This window comes from Leptodactylus fuscus, chromosome 7 (assembly GCF_031893055.1).
Source record: "Leptodactylus fuscus isolate aLepFus1 chromosome 7, aLepFus1.hap2, whole genome shotgun sequence".
Classification (NCBI taxonomy): Eukaryota; Metazoa; Chordata; class Amphibia; order Anura; family Leptodactylidae; genus Leptodactylus; species Leptodactylus fuscus.
This window is the reverse complement of record NC_134271.1, coordinates 73,929,980-73,945,991: the sequence shown is the minus strand read 5'-3', so window position 1 is coordinate 73,945,991 and position 16,012 is coordinate 73,929,980. Positions and strand designations below refer to the sequence as shown.

At 42.3% G+C, this 16,012-nt stretch overlaps 1 long non-coding RNA gene across 1 annotated transcript in view; it reads left to right on the top strand.

Annotated features, from left to right (window-relative positions):
- LOC142213715 (uncharacterized) overlaps positions 1-16,012 on the top strand; it is a 111,363-nt gene that overhangs the window by 71,833 nt on the left and 23,518 nt on the right. The window contains exon 2 of the long non-coding RNA XR_012717243.1: positions 14,476-14,529. This is a non-coding gene — a long non-coding RNA (uncharacterized LOC142213715). The remainder of the gene's footprint in view (positions 1-14,475; positions 14,530-16,012) is intronic.

Below are 16,012 nucleotides of genomic sequence, written 5' to 3'. Positions count from 1 at the left end.
TAAAGGGAGCCTGCCACCAGAACCCAGCATATCAACCCTGCCCCTCAGATGGATAGGTTAGAGTCACCTGAGTCAAACAGTGTTTTCCCTTGGTGAATTTGTGCTGAGATATCCCTGTTTTCTCAAGATGCAGATGAGCTCTTTGGCTCAATGGTGATGTTGCTATTGCTTTAAAGCAGCAACATTCTCATTGATCCAAAGAGTTTGTTTGCATATTGACAAAAAGGGCGATATCTAGGCAATGGAGGCTTCCCAAGGGGAGACACTAACTTATCTATCTGTGAGGCTGGATTGATATGCTGGGGTCTGGTGACAGACCTATAAACACCAACTCTTCATATGCTTAGGAGTCCTATGGGTGGTTCATCTTGGTGACAGACATGTATCTTTGTATGTGATCGCACAGGAAAGCAGGAATGTTGCTAAAGGCTTATGGACCCTGGTGCAGAAGCTCAGCCTTGGCCCTCCTTTGAAACTCATCCTCATAACCGTCATTTATATTCCAGTCGTACATTCTATCAGCATTTCCATTTCCCTCTCCCATTCTATGGGCCAAGGCCACCATGAACACTTCTGCACAGAAGCTTCATATTATTTGCATCCTGTCTGTGCTCCCATCATAATAATTATGCTCCATTTTGTGCCACGGTATCCCCCATAGAATCCTTACTTGACTACATGCTTTTGCAATAAAAGGATTGATTTTCTCCTTTCTAATAGTGGAAGTCTGTGTATCATAAATCTTCTCATTCCAACCTTCCAAAGGGCAGTGTCATAAATTTACAATGCACACGAGGCCATCCATAAAAAGAAATCAGAAGTGATGAAAATGACCTGAGAGCTTCTGGGTCCAGTCACAGCTGCTACTACTGCAACCCCCATAGCTATATGCCAGTACAGGAAGGGTTGTCAGTCACTGTTTAAGACCACCCAATGGACTCCTAAACCCAAAATGAAGAGATTTAAATGAATAATTATATAAAGTTATATTGAATATTTTCCACAAAACTAGAATCTGTTCAACATCTCCTGCTCTATAATATGCCTAATAACATGATGAAAACACAAAAAGGTATGTTCACTAAGCCACTAACAACCTCTTCAATAGCTTATAATTATTTTGGCCTCATAACTTGCTCTCGACAAGGACTGCCTGAATTGAAGGCCTCTGAGAAGTCATTACAACATGAGCCTATTAAGCAGACTGCAGTAATGTCTTCCATGTCTGATTTATCACTATATTCTAGGTCATTTACCTGGGAATTATATGAGGATCTTCCCCAGACAGATCATAGTTTACAGCCCCAATCAGCCCTGTTACAGGGATCTAGAATGGAATGGAAAGTTTTTTAGCGTCATGGCATGAGTGGAAACATCTGGGATAGATACATTTCTTTACACACTACTAAACGTCGGTATTACAATAGACATTTGCATTTAAAATAGTTCTTTAACTTTGTGTGACCTGTCTTCAATTTGCCAAATACTATGAGGGGCCCTTTGTCCTTCTTTGCATCCAATCCTCTGCTGCAAATTTCATTGGTTATTTTCTTAGGCACGATGTGTGAGCGCTTTAGAAACTAGAAGAAAAATGGCTATCCGATACCCAAACTGTTTTAATTTTCTATACTACACTTATAGCAAATCCTTTCTGTTTGTGTTACTGTATGTAATTATGAATAGCTGCACATTGCACTTAGAGATGTACGACAACTGAGCTCAAGTTGTTTGTATTCATATAGCTGCATGTGACAGATGGTAAAAGGAGACATACAGTATGTAGTATCTATACCACTAGGAAACATATATGTATCAAACTAACTCGGACCGCCTTACTAGTTAGGTCCGGACAAGGCTTATACACCAAGCAGATATAAAATTCATTGAATTACCGTATATACTCGACCCAACCCGAATATAAGACGAGACCTCTAATTTTACCACAAAAAACTGGGAAAACTTATTGACTCGAGTATAAGCCGAGGGAAGGGGAGGGGGGGGGGGGGGGGGAACCACCATTGCAGTTACTGATATGTGGCACGTATGGAGGTAATAATTAGGTATCTTCATAATTAAGGTCCTTCATTAGTACCCTCATGTGTCTCATATTAGTAACCCTTATATGGGGCACACAGGGGTTAATATGAGGGACATGATGGGGTTAACTGTTATTAGTGTGAGGCACATGGAGTTACTGAAACTAAATTAATAACCCCAAATGCCTGACATTACTAGGAATAGTAACACCAGCAGGTACGTGTGTGTTTTACTGTCACTTTACTGTAGCTTCCTCTCCTCCATACAACAGACATCTTCCATAAGACACAATGAATTCTGGCCACTCATAAGCAGGGTAGATGCTAAATCCTAGTGTGCTAAAGGACCTCTAATGACGTCGTGATCATGTGATCGGACTCTGGTGTGGGCGGAGCTACTAGGATTTAGACTCAACCTTATCTGCAGATGTTACATACCAGTTGCTACAGGACCTTTGATGACATCACAGTCACCTCATGACAAGCCAATCACAGAACAGTAGCACTAAAGGACCTCCCCCTTCCAGTTTTCTGTGTTCCGTACACCCTGACTCGTGTATAAGCCGAGAAGAGCTTTTTCAGCATGAAAAATGTGCTGTTGGCTTATACTCAAGTATATACAGTATATGAAGTATATGGATATGTTATCTGCTGCTGAATGTAGACTATTGTGAACAGTATCATATTGTAATGTTTGATGATTTAATAGATCTGGCGGTATAATCATTCTAATGGTAGATAAATGCGTTACACAGCTAAGTGAATCTTTTAACAATAATAACCTTTATCTTCCCAAATGACACGTGCATTCAGCGTAACATAGATTTTACTTCATTGTTTCATGGCCCTATATGTGTTCCTTTCACCTGAATTTAGAGCTGAAAGCACATAATGATTTGCACTGGAAGATGTTCTTAATAGACTCCGCAGATCCAGTATAACTATAGAGAAGAAGATGGTTGACAAAACACCTTCATAAGAAATGCATACTATTCTGAATATGCTCTTGGTCTTATATTATAACTTGCAATGAAGTTCCAAAATGGAGTCAAGTATTAAAAAGAAAAGACCGCATAATAGATATTGCAACGTGCCCCCTGTGGCACAGAATCTGCAGAAGAGACTGTGATTTGCACTTTGTAACACACCAGGGTTCACTTTTAATGGATAATTTGAAATAGCATTTTCCAGCCTTTAGGACCCTTCACACGGAGTATACACTCCGCTCATTCTGAATGTAAAACTTGTTCAGAATGAGCGTGTAAAAAACAGCTCCCATTGATTTCTATGGGTGCCGGCATAGGTGCGCTCCCCATTGAAATCAATGGGAGGCTTTTTTCCCTATTGCTTTCAATGTGATACACGCGTTTGATGGCTTTCAATGTGTTACAATTATTATTATACATATTACTCCCCAAAATGGTGTAAAATGTATAATAAATCTGTCGCAATAAGTATAGGCCCTATGTGAGGTCAGGTCTTGTTTGAATATAGGGATGTAGGCTGGTTGTATATGACCATGTGTTTACCGCCAGCCATGAATGAAAACCATGAACGGCACACGAGCAGCGCATGGATTTCATCCCTGCTCTGCCTGTGCATCGGTTGTGCTTCTGCGTACCCATTCATTCAATAAATAGGAGCCGCAAAATCGGATAGGAATAGGACCTGTTCCATATTTTGTGGCCTGGATCGTGTAATTTATGGTCATGTGCACGGCCCATAGAAATGAATGGGTCAGTGTGCAATCCGTGAAAAACCTGGACAGCATACTGACATTTCACACGGTCGTCTGCAAGGGGCTTTAAGAGTAGTTATTCCCATGTTGACAGCAATTTGACAAGATGAACAGGTTGCTTGTTTGCTTTATGTGTCTAAAACACATATGGGGATATTTGCTCCTAAGTCCAAACCCCAAGGTAACAGTTGGTTCTGGGCCCTGGGGGGGGGGGGGGATCACAAAGGTTCCTTTGCCACATAACATATACAACTATTCTGATTGGCACATGGTAGGTAGGGGTCCCATTACAAATTTTGCATTGGAGCTCAGGAGCTTTAAGACTCTTAAGTCACTTTGTTGTTTCCATAACTGTGGAGCTATGGAAACAGTGTAGTTCAGCTGTGTTAGGCTGTATCTGAAGTTCACATTCAACTCCATGAGAGTTACAGAAATAGAATAGCACAGCATTGGTTGCCTGTTTCCGTAAGTCCCTCTCTAGGGGTTCAGGACTTAGGAACAGTGATTTCAATGCTGACAGCAATTTGACAAGGAGGGAATAACCCTTTAATACAACTACAGCTGTGCCTTATCACTTGCCTTCATCGCTGGAGCCTTCAACTCTGCAATATCAAACTTGATCTGCTATATACTTCATCATATCCAGTTTGCCAGCACTGCCACACCCTCAGCGCAGTCCAAGTTGTCTCTGACTTCCCGGAACAAAACGTCCTGCAAGCTCTGTTTTTTTGTTTGGTAAATGACGGACACATTAATTGAAACCTGATAGACCTCATTCTAGTCTACAGGATATGTCAGGATTAGAGATGAGCGAACACTAAAATGTTCGAGGTTCGAAATTCGATTCGAACAGCCGCTCACTGTTCAAGTGTTCGAATGGGTTTCGAACCCCATTATAGTCTATGGGGAACATAAACTCGTTAAGGGGGAAACCCAAATTCGTGTCTGGAGGGTCACCAAGTCCACTATGACACCCCAGGAAATGATACCAACACTCTGGAATGACACTGGGACAGCAGGGGAAGCATGTCTGGGGGCATAAAAGTCACTTTATTTCATGGAAATCCCTGTCAGTTTGCGATTTTCGCAAGCTAACTTTTCCCCATAGAAATGCATTGGCCAGTGCTGATTGGCCAGAGTACGGAACTCGACCAATCAGCGCTGGCTCTGCTGGAGGAGGCGGAGTCTAAGATCGCTCCACACCAGTCTCCATTCAGGTCCGACCTTAGACTCCGCCTCCTCCGGCAGAGCCAGCGCTGATTGGCCGAAGGCTGGCCAATGCATTCCTATGCGAATGCAGAGACTTAGCAGTGCTGAGTCAGTTTTGCTCAACTACACATCTGATGCACACTCGGCACTGCTACATCAGATGTAGCAATCTGATGTAGCAGAGCCGAGGGTGCACTAGAACCCCTGTGCAAACTCAGTTCACGCTAATAGAATGCATTGGCCAGCGCTGATTGGCCAATGCATTCTATTAGCCCGATGAAGTAGAGCTGAATGTGTGTGCTAAGCACACTCATTCAGCACTGCTTCATCACGCCAATACAATGCATTAGCCAGTGCTGATTGGCCAGAGTACGGAATTCGGCCAATCAGCGCTGGCCAATGCATTCTATTAGCCCGATGAAGTAGAGCTGAATGTGTGTGCTAAGCACACACATTCAGCACTGCTTCATCACGCCAATACAATGCATTAGCCAGTGCTGATTGGCCAGAGTACGGAATTCGGCCAATCAGCGCTGGCTCTGCTGGAGGAGGCGGAGTCTAAGGTCGGACCTGAATGGAGACTGGTGTGGAGCGATCTTAGACTCCGCCTCCTCCAGCAGAGCCAGCGCTGATTGGCCGAATTCCGTACTCTGGCCAATCAGCGCTGGCCAATGCATTCTATTAGCCCGATGAAGTAGAGCTGAATGTGTGTGCTAAGCACACACATTCAGCACTGCTTCATCACGCCAATACAATGCATTAGCCAGTGCTGATTGGCCAGAGTACGGAATTCGGCCAATCAGCGCTGGCCAATGCATTCTATTAGCCCGATGAAGTAGAGCTGAATGTGTGTGCTAAGCACACACATTCAGCACTGCTTCATCACGCCAATACAATGCATTAGCCAGTGCTGATTGGCCAGAGTACGGAATTCGGCCAATCAGCGCTGGCTCTGCTGGAGGAGGCGGAGTCTAAGATCGCTCCACACCAGTCTCCATTCAGGTCCGACCTTAGACTCCGCCTCCTCCAGCAGAGCCAGCGCTGATTGGCCGAATTCCGTACTCTGGCCAATCAGCACTGGCTAATGCATTGTATTGGCGTGATGAAGCAGTGCTGAATGTGTGTGCTTAGCACACACATTCAGCTCTACTTCATCGGGCTAATAGAATGCATTGGCCAGCGCTGATTGGCCAGAGTACGGAATTCGGCCAATCAGCGCTGGCTCTGCTGGAGGAGGCGGAGTCTAAGATCGCTCCACACCAGTCTCCATTCAGGTCCGACCTTAGACTCCGCCTCCTCCAGCAGAGCCAGCGCTGATTGGCCGAATTCTGTACTCTGGCCAATCAGCACTGGCTAATGCATTGTATTGGCGTGATGAAGCAGTGCTGAATGTGTGTGCTTAGCACACACATTCAGCTCTACTTCATCGGGCTAATAGAATGCATTGGCCAATCAGCGCTGGCCAATGCATTCTATTAGCGTGAACTGAGTTTGCACAGGGGTTCTAGTGCACCCTCGGCTCTGCTGCATCAGATTGCTACATCTGATGTAGCAGTGCCGAGTGTGCATCAGATGTGTAGTTGAGCAAAACTGACTCAGCACTGCTAAGTCTCTGCATTCGCATAGGAATGCATTGGCCAGCCTTCAGCCAATCAGCGCTGGCTCTGCCGGAGGAGGCGGAGTCTAAGGTCGGACCTGAATGGAGACTGGTGTGGAGCGATCTTAGACTCCGCCTCCTCCAGCAGAGCCAGCGCTGATTGGTTGAGTTCCGTACTCTGGCCAATCAGCGCTGGCCAATGCATTCTATTAGCCCGATGAAGTAGAGCTGAATGTGTGTGCTTAGCACACACATTCAGCTCTACTTCATCAGGCTAATAGAATACATTGGCCAATCAGCGCTGGCCAATGCATTCTATTAGCTTGATGAAGCAGAGTGTGCACAAGGGTTCAAGCGCACCCTCGGCTCTCCTACATCAGAGCCGAGGGTGCGCTTGAACCCTTGTGCAGCCTCGGCTCTGCTACATCAGAGCAGAGGGTGCGCTTGAACCCTTGTGCACACTCTGCTTCATCAAGCTAATAGAATGCATTGGCCAGCACTGATTGGCCAGAGCACGGAATTCGGCCAATCAGCGCTGGCCAATGCATCCCTATGGGAAAAAGTTTATCTCACAAAAATCACAATTACACACCCGATAGAGCCCCAAAAAGTTATTTTTAATAACATTCCCCCCTAAATAATGGTTATCCCTAGCTATCCCTGCCTGTACAGCTATCCCTGTCTCATAGTCACAAAGTTCACATTCTCATATGACCCGGATTTGAAATCCACTATTCGTCTAAAATGGAGGTCACCTGATTTCGGCAGCCAATGACTTTTTCCAATTTTTTTCAATGCCCCCGGTGTCGTAGTTCCTGTCCCACCTCCCCTGCGCTGTTATTGGTGCAAAAAAGGCGCCAGGGAAGGTGGGAGGGGAATCGAATTTTGGCGCACTTTACCACGCGGTGTTCGATTCGATTCGAACATGGCGAACACCCTGATATCCGATCGAACATGTGTTCGATAGAACACTGTTCGCTCATCTCTAGTCAGGATCCATTGGTGTCCTTCATGTAACTAATTCATCTTCAACTTCCGTTACATTTTTCTCTTTCTTTAACACAACAGATGTACATCCAGCATTAGGGATTTAGGATGCTTAAAATGCATGTAATGTATGAGATTAACAACAAATACTAGAGTCAGTGCCACACCCATGGGTTCATTTCAGGCCTCCAGATGAAGTGTTGGTAAGGAAAACCACATTAACAAACAAACAAGCCCTACTTCCGAAATTATTTTCTTTTCACCGCAGCTCATAACATATGTGTCTCTCTCCCAATTGGATCCTTTGGAATTAATTTGTCTCTACAACAAGGGTGGCTCTGTGGTCCCGTGCATTTCTGTGTGTGTGTGAGGCTCATCCGTTGGCGTACTCTGCACCTAAGGAAGATGAATAATATAAAGGATTTTAACATGTACTTGGTTAGGGCTGATGGCCAGGGAGAATATGCTCTATATGGATGTGGTTTTGGTAAAGGTTAAGAGAAAAAACAAATTAACAATAATGTCACTCTAAATACTGCACAATATGATAAATTGATTTTCACTGTGTCACTCATAAAAGTCTCAACAATACAGCTTCTGTTGCTATTGCTGGTACTTCCAGAAGAGAAGGCATCCACCTGCAGAGCAGTCGCAGATGAAACTATCAATAGCAACAGGAGGAGAGTCCTGAACACTTTTCATCCAATAAAAATGGAGCATTTATCTGTGCCAATTAAAACCACATACAGGCAGGAATTCTAACGTGTTTCAGGCAGACATATGCCCTTCATCATAGCTGTCTAATGGGACACATTAGTTTTTCTGCTCCTTTTATATTGGATCATATGTGTGCTGGAGTCTCCTGTTCCTGTTGTCTCACGAGCTGATGGTACTTTCTTTGCACCCAACTGGTAGTGTTTGTCTATTGCAGCATCTATACATGGTGAGCTAAATAAGAGTGGAGATGTTCTATGTACTATGAAATTATCAATGTACGTTTTACGGTCTGCTTTAGGAGACTTATAAAAAATTAAAAAGCAGCTATGAATGTTATATAGCAATTGAACAGGAATGATTACAGTGTAGGCCTGGCATGCTAAAAGGTCATTGACAACAGATAAGTGGTACTTAATCTAGAGATGAGACCTGCTCATAAAATTTAGGATGGGTGGTCCACATTTCTTAGGTTTAGAAGAAGTTAGAAAGTAATCCCCTTTGGTTCTGTGCTGGCTTTCTTGGTTGGATGACTGTGGTGATGGTTTTGGTCATTTCGTCACAGCAGGGAGGTTATGATTGTGGGTTTTATCTCCTCCATAATCATGGGATATACATTAATAAATAGCAGTCTGTCAGTCATTGCTGACAGTAGTGTGAAGCACAGGGGCAGCGTTCCCCTCACAGTGGACTGGTAACTAGATTTTGCTATTTACTGTGTCCATTAATTTCTCCTATTAACTGAAAAGCATGATATGTATTTGTGCCACCTGGGCTAAAAGTACAGTTGGCTTATTCCATTAAGATTACTCTAAGTGTACGTTCACATGAGCAGATGCAAATCAGACACATAGGGGCAGATTTATTAAGACTGATGTACGAAATGCCAGGCTCAATAAAGGGCCTGACAGTCACAAGGCATGTCTGATTTATCAAGAGACTCTGGCCTGCAAGATGGCACTTCAGAATGGAAATCTATACCAGATGGGAGCTAAATGATCGCATTAAAAAGCACTTCGTTATGAAAGCATACAGAGCCCATAGACTATAATGGGGTCTGTGTGATTTCCACAGGGTTCAAGAACTACTTGCCTCTCTGCATGATTAGTGCGGACACCATGCAGAAAACATATGGACCCCATTGTAGTCTATGGCGTCCATGTGCTTTCATTGCTCACCACTTTTTAATGCCTTCGATATTCCGTTCGGAGGGTCCCCAAGCGGACTCCCCAAACAGAATACCGAACGCAGATGTGGACCAGGCATTAATTCACCTTTGATAAACCATATCCTCTTTCCATGGAATATAGGTACACTAACCTAGTTGTGCCATGTACTTCCTCCTCTAACATTGCGATGTGTATAACAGAAATACAACAAAAAATTCTGCCAAGTGCAGAGCTAACAAAGGAAAACCACAGGGAATTTTAATTGTTCCTAGACATGAACAGGAATATGCATTGGTTACATAATATTAAGAAAATGTGAAAAAATCATTTGAACTTTTCTTAGATCAATGTATTGAGTGGTTATGATTGCACATGCGTCTACTATCCTTACTTATTGGATTGCTTCTTTAAATCCTGGCGGTCTATGTGTTGCTACTGGGAAGGCTTAATCGTGAATGTGATCCTGGCCAGATTTCCTAAGATAAAATAAAAACACACACTCATTCATCACAAGTGGAAACTGGTAAAGTGGTAGCAGAAAAGTAAAGTGGACTAATAATTTGACAGTAATTGATCTTCCGTCTTGGGTAAACTTAAGTCCTTTCTCTGCTGTGTAGTGAGGGCCCGTGACATATAAAAAAACAGGATGAAGCATAGCATATAAATGGATAAACATATGGTTATTAAAGTGCACGGTGTAGACTGATGGTAACCTACAGGCCTGTCCAACACTCAGAATGACTCACTGACGACGTCTAACCTTATAACAAGAAAAGAAGCAGTAACTCTATCACCTCTTGGCTTAGACATTAAACAACTCTATTGCAGAACAGACTGTGCCTATAAACTGTATGTTCATTGCTAAGTAGTCATTATTATTAGATGTGCCGTTTGCAGACTGAAATGATTGTCTGGAAGCCAGTTTCCGCTGATCACCACTTGGCAGACATCATTAATATATTTTGTTTAAGTCCTTGGTAGAGATGTACAAATAATCTGCAATTAAAATGATTTGTACATTCTGCTATAGGCCTGCATTATATGAATCAGTATTAGGTAATAAAGGTTCCTTAACAATGGAACATATTTTGGAAAGAAATAATACGGGTCCATTGTTCAGGACATACAGTAATTCAGGTTTCTATACATCCTGAAAATCTTGCAAAAAGATCAGCTGCTATGCTTGTGAAGTGACGTGAGTCTCTGGTGGCTTAGGTGGCTCTTTCCCAGGACTGAAGGGAGCAGCAGTTGAGCCTGATGCCCTGGGCTCCTATACAGCCCTGTACACATCTGTGTATGAGGGAAAAATTCTACATAACTGTGGTCTTTTTTATCCTTTAACAACAGGACCTTTGCAGAACGCATCATGTGATGACATCACATGACCAAAAGGATTCTGAGCCAAAGGAATAAGAAGGCTCCGAGACGAAGAGAAGGGGGGGGGTCTGTTAAAGTGTTTGTATACTAGGTGAACATATGTGAGATGTATATGTGTTTTGTTAGTATATATGCACAGTGCAGTTGCATTATTGTTAACACCTGTTACTTTCAACATCGGGAATGTAGAAGGAAGAGACGTGTCGTGAGATGACTTGTTGGGTATATAAGGCATACAAGAGGTTGTCTGAACACATACAGTATCACTTATTGTCATGGGTAAATGGACCAACTTATCAGTGTTTAAAGAGGGATGATTATTGGGTTATGTGCCAAGGGTGGCAAGATTTCTCAAACAGCACAGTTTGTGAACAGTTTGCATGCTAATGTGGTGAATTCCGAAAAGTGTATTATGAGTGGTTATTTGGCAACACAGGGAATAACTGATATAGAAACTGTGGAGTACCACATGCCATTTTTGTGAGAGGTGAATATCGGCTACGCAGGTGCTTGAGGCCCACCAACACACTATATTGGAGCAGCTCACCGTGAAAATGAACCAGTGGGGCTACCAGTGGCTAAAACAGTTCAGCAAACCCTACTGTGCATCAATCTCCAAAGCAGTGGAATGGTCACTGAATTTATGAAAGGTGCATTGGAAAAAAGGCTTCAATTTGCACAGCAGTATCGGACTTGGGCCACCGCTGACTGACAAAGTGTTGCCTTCTCCAGTGATCCCATTTTTTACTTCACCGAACTGATAGACGTTTGCATCTCAGACGAGAAACATGAGAGAACAAACACCATTTAACTATTTTTGGAAGAACACAAGGTGATAGCTGCAGCACGGTCTGAGGAATTCTTTCATGGAATTCTCTGTACTCATCCATGTGAAATGCACTCAAAACCTATTTGATTATGAATCCATCTTTGCAGATCACGTACGCTCATAGATGTTGTTTGTCTTCCCTGTGGCAGATGGAATCCTCCAGCAAGACAATGCAACATATCACATTGCTAGAAATTCCCTACAGTGGTTGTATGATCACAACCATGACATTCAAGTACTGCCCTCTCTATATTTTCCTAGACTTGAACCAAAATGAACATTTGTGGGACCATCTTGATCATTTTGTTCACTCTGTGGATCCTCCCCAAGTACTCTCCAGCAAATGTGGGATGCACTGCAGACAGCATGGATCCAGATACCTGAGACAATCTACAAGCAACTAAGTCACTCCCATCCCATCTAGCTGCTGTTCATTCTGCACATGACAATTATTGTGGATACTAGCTAGTATTTATAATAATGTGACTCAACTCAGCATGTCTGCAGTAGGTGTATATGTGTTGGATGTACGTGTGTGAGATATATATATATATTTCAAAGAAAAATAGTTGCAAAAGCACCAGCAAATCTGGGGATTATCCTACAAATTGCACGGCAGAAACCAGTCTCCAGGCAAAAGGGTTTGCAATAGAAAAAACAGTCCGGTCTGTCAGCAACTTGTATGGATGGAAAATGTCCTTTTATTGGAAAAAGCAGTACACCACGTATCGGTCCACACAGGGACCGAGACGTGGTGTACTGCACTTGAGAAAGGTCCCAGTGTGGACCTATACGTGGTGTACTGCTTTTTCCAATAAAAGGACACTTCCCATCCATACAAGTTGCTGACAGTCCGGATTGTGTGTGTATATATATATATATATATATATATATATATATATATATATATACACACACACACACAGTATATATATATATATATATATATATATATATGCAGTACTGCCCTTTATATAAGCAATGCACAGTACTACTTCTATTACCTTGGATATAGGGACACGGAACAGTACCACTATCACTTCTTTTGCTGAAAGCTTCTTACACCTCTCAAAAGGAATTTTGGACTGCTTTCTTTTGCAAACTGCTCCAGGTCTCTCATATTTGAAGGGTTCCTTCTCCTAGTGGTAATTTTAAGATCCTTCCAAAGATGTTCAAGGGATTCATTGCTGGCCACTTCAGAACTCTCCAGCGTTTTGTTTCCATCCATATCTAGGTACTTTTTGATGTATAATTGTGGTCATTGTTGTGCTGGAAGACCCCGACACTGGGTCCTACATTGCGACCTAAAAATCCTTTGGTAATCTTCAAATTTCATGATGCCTTGCACACAGTAAAGCAAGAGGTACCATATTTGACTTGGTACTGTGTTCTTTTCTTTGTAGGACTCATTCCATTTTCGGTAAACAGTAGAATGATGCGCTTTACCAAAAAGCTCTAAAAAGCTGTCTGCAAGATGTTTTCCCAGAAGGATTTTGGTTTACTCACGTACATTTTGGCAAACTCCAGTCTAGCTTATTTTTATCTCTTTGTCAGCAGTGGGGTCCTCCTGGATCTCCTGCCATAGCGTTTTATTTCATTGAAATGTCAACAGATAGTTCACGCTAACACTTATGCTTCCTGAGCCTGTAGGACAACTTGAATTTCTTTGGAACTTGGTTGGAGCTACTTATCCACCATCTGGACTATCCTGCGTTGCAACCTTGCATCAATTTTTCTCTTCTGTCCACATCCAGGGAGATTAGCTACAGTACAGTGCCATGGGTTGTAAACTTCTTGATTATGTTGTGCACCTTCGACAAAGGAACATCAAGATTTCTGGAGATGGACTTCTGGTGAAAACACCAGAACTTCCATATGTATAACTGATATGCTGCGACACAATGTCTAGATGGAATTAGCCAGAAGTCCATCCACTTTGGAGGTACTACAAAATGTTGCAGTAAAATTGCGCCGTTTACGTTACGTGCCCCTGGCCTGAATGAGATTTGTATCTGTTTTATTCATCAAATACACAGTGTGATGGAATGTTGTGAATGTAAAAAGATATTCAAATATTTTCTTAAGTGTTTTTTTTGCTGTGCATATATACAGTATTGCAGTCTCTGCTAATCTAAAAAAGAATCTCTGTTATTAAAGAAACATTCAAATAAAACAGCTCTTAAAAAAATAAAAAATAAAAATTTGAATTACCTTCCTTTAATTTGATCCCCATGGTACCAAAAGGCAAAAAATAGCCCTCATACAGCTTTGTAAACAGAAAAATAAAAAATAATGGAAGGTGGAAGGTAAAAAAATTAAAAATGGCTGATATAGATGACTGGATCTAGGTATTGGTTTTGTGACTGGTCTGTATATAATAAAATAACGCAAGGACTGGATTACAAATGCTGAATATTCTAATTGCTGTCTGATTTCTGGATATATCTGCTGATAATGATGCACAAGTCACGCTGTATCCCTAAGCATAATATAACGTACAGCCTCATAATTATGGTCAATGCGCCTTCACATGTGTTACACGGCCTCTGTCTCTGCTGGATTACAAAGTGAGGCTGAAAGTTCAAATCTATTTACTTTCCAAAGTTCGCCTTTGAAGACACGGCTCTGTACATCATTTTACGAGCAGTTTATTTCATGTTCCAGAGCCAAAAAAACCGAGTGATCTAGATCAGCAGCTCCTTGTCTCTAATCTCTGCATCTATTTTTAGCTGTGATAAGCCTCACTAGAGGCGAGAAGCTCTGCTGGGAGACGTAAAGTTTTCTCACTGGAATTTAACTAGTTTTTTCTTTTGTTGTAGACATTATCACTGGATGCATGGCTCATCCTGCAGATCTGGACTAGTCATTATCAGGTAAGGGAGCCACAATTACTTCATTCCAAACTTCTTTATACGGAGTCTAACAGATTTCACAGTCTTTTCTACATTCTATTGCAATACCATAATGTGCTTGTGTGAAATTGGCATATAGGAAAGTTTCACTGTTCATATGGTTTGTTTCCAGATTCTCACTATAGCAACAGACTGGAAAGAATAAGCAGTAAAATGACTAATTATATCTATCTATCTATCTATATATACACATATACTATATATATATATATATATATATATATATATATATATATATATATATACAGTGGGGCAAAAAAGTATTTAGTCAGTCACCAATAGTGCAAGTTCCACCACTTAAAAAGATGAGAGGCGTCTGTAATTTAGATCATAGGTAGACCTCAACTATGAGAGACAAAATGAGAAAACAAATCCAGAAAATCACATTGTCTGATTTTGTAAGAATTTTTTTTTAAATTATGGTGGAAAATAAGTATTTGGTCACCTACAAACAATCAAGATTTCTGGCTCTCACAGACCTGTAATTTCTTCTTTAAGAGTCTCCTCTTTCCTCCACTCATTACCTGTAGTAATGGCACCTGTTTAAACTTGTTATCAGTATAAAAAGACACCTCTGCACACCCTCAAACAGTCAGACTCCAAACTCCACTATGGTGAAGACCAAAGAGCTGTCAAAGGACACCAGAAACAAAATTGTAGCCCTGCACCAGGCTGGGAAGACTGAATCTGCAATAGGCAACCAGCTTGGATTGAAGAAATCAACTGTGGGAGCAATAATTAGAAAATGGAAGACATACAAGACCACTGATAATCTCCCTCGATCTGGGGCTCCACGCAAAATCTCACCCCGTGGGGTCAAAATGATCACAAGAACGGTGAGCCAAAATCCCAGAACCACGCGGGGGGACCTAGTGAATGAACTGCAGAGAGCTGGGACCAATGTAACAAAGCCTACCATCAGTAACACACTACGCCGCCAGGGACTCAGATCCTGCAGTGCCAGACGTGTCCCACTTCTTAAGCCAGTACATGTCCGGGCCCGTCTGAAGTTTGCTAGAGAGCATTTGGATGATCCAGAAGAGTATTGTGAGAATGTCCTATGGTCTGATGAAACCAAACTGGAACTGTTTGGTAGAAACACCACTTTACGTGTTTGGAGGAAAAAGAATACTGAGTTGCATCCATCAAACACCATACCTACTGTAAAGCATGGGGGTGGAAACATCATGCTTTGGGGCTGTTTCTCTGCAAAGGGGCCAGGACGACTGATCCGGGTACATGAAAGAATGAATGGGGCCATGTATCGTGAGATTTTGAGTGCAAATCTCCTTCCATCAGCAAGGGCATTGAAGATGAAACGTGGCTGGGTCTTTCAACATGACAATGATCCAAAGCACACCGCCAGGGCAACGAAGGAGTGGCTTTGTAAGAAGCATTTCAAGGTCCTGGAGTGGCCTAGCCAGTCTCCAGATCTCAACCCTAT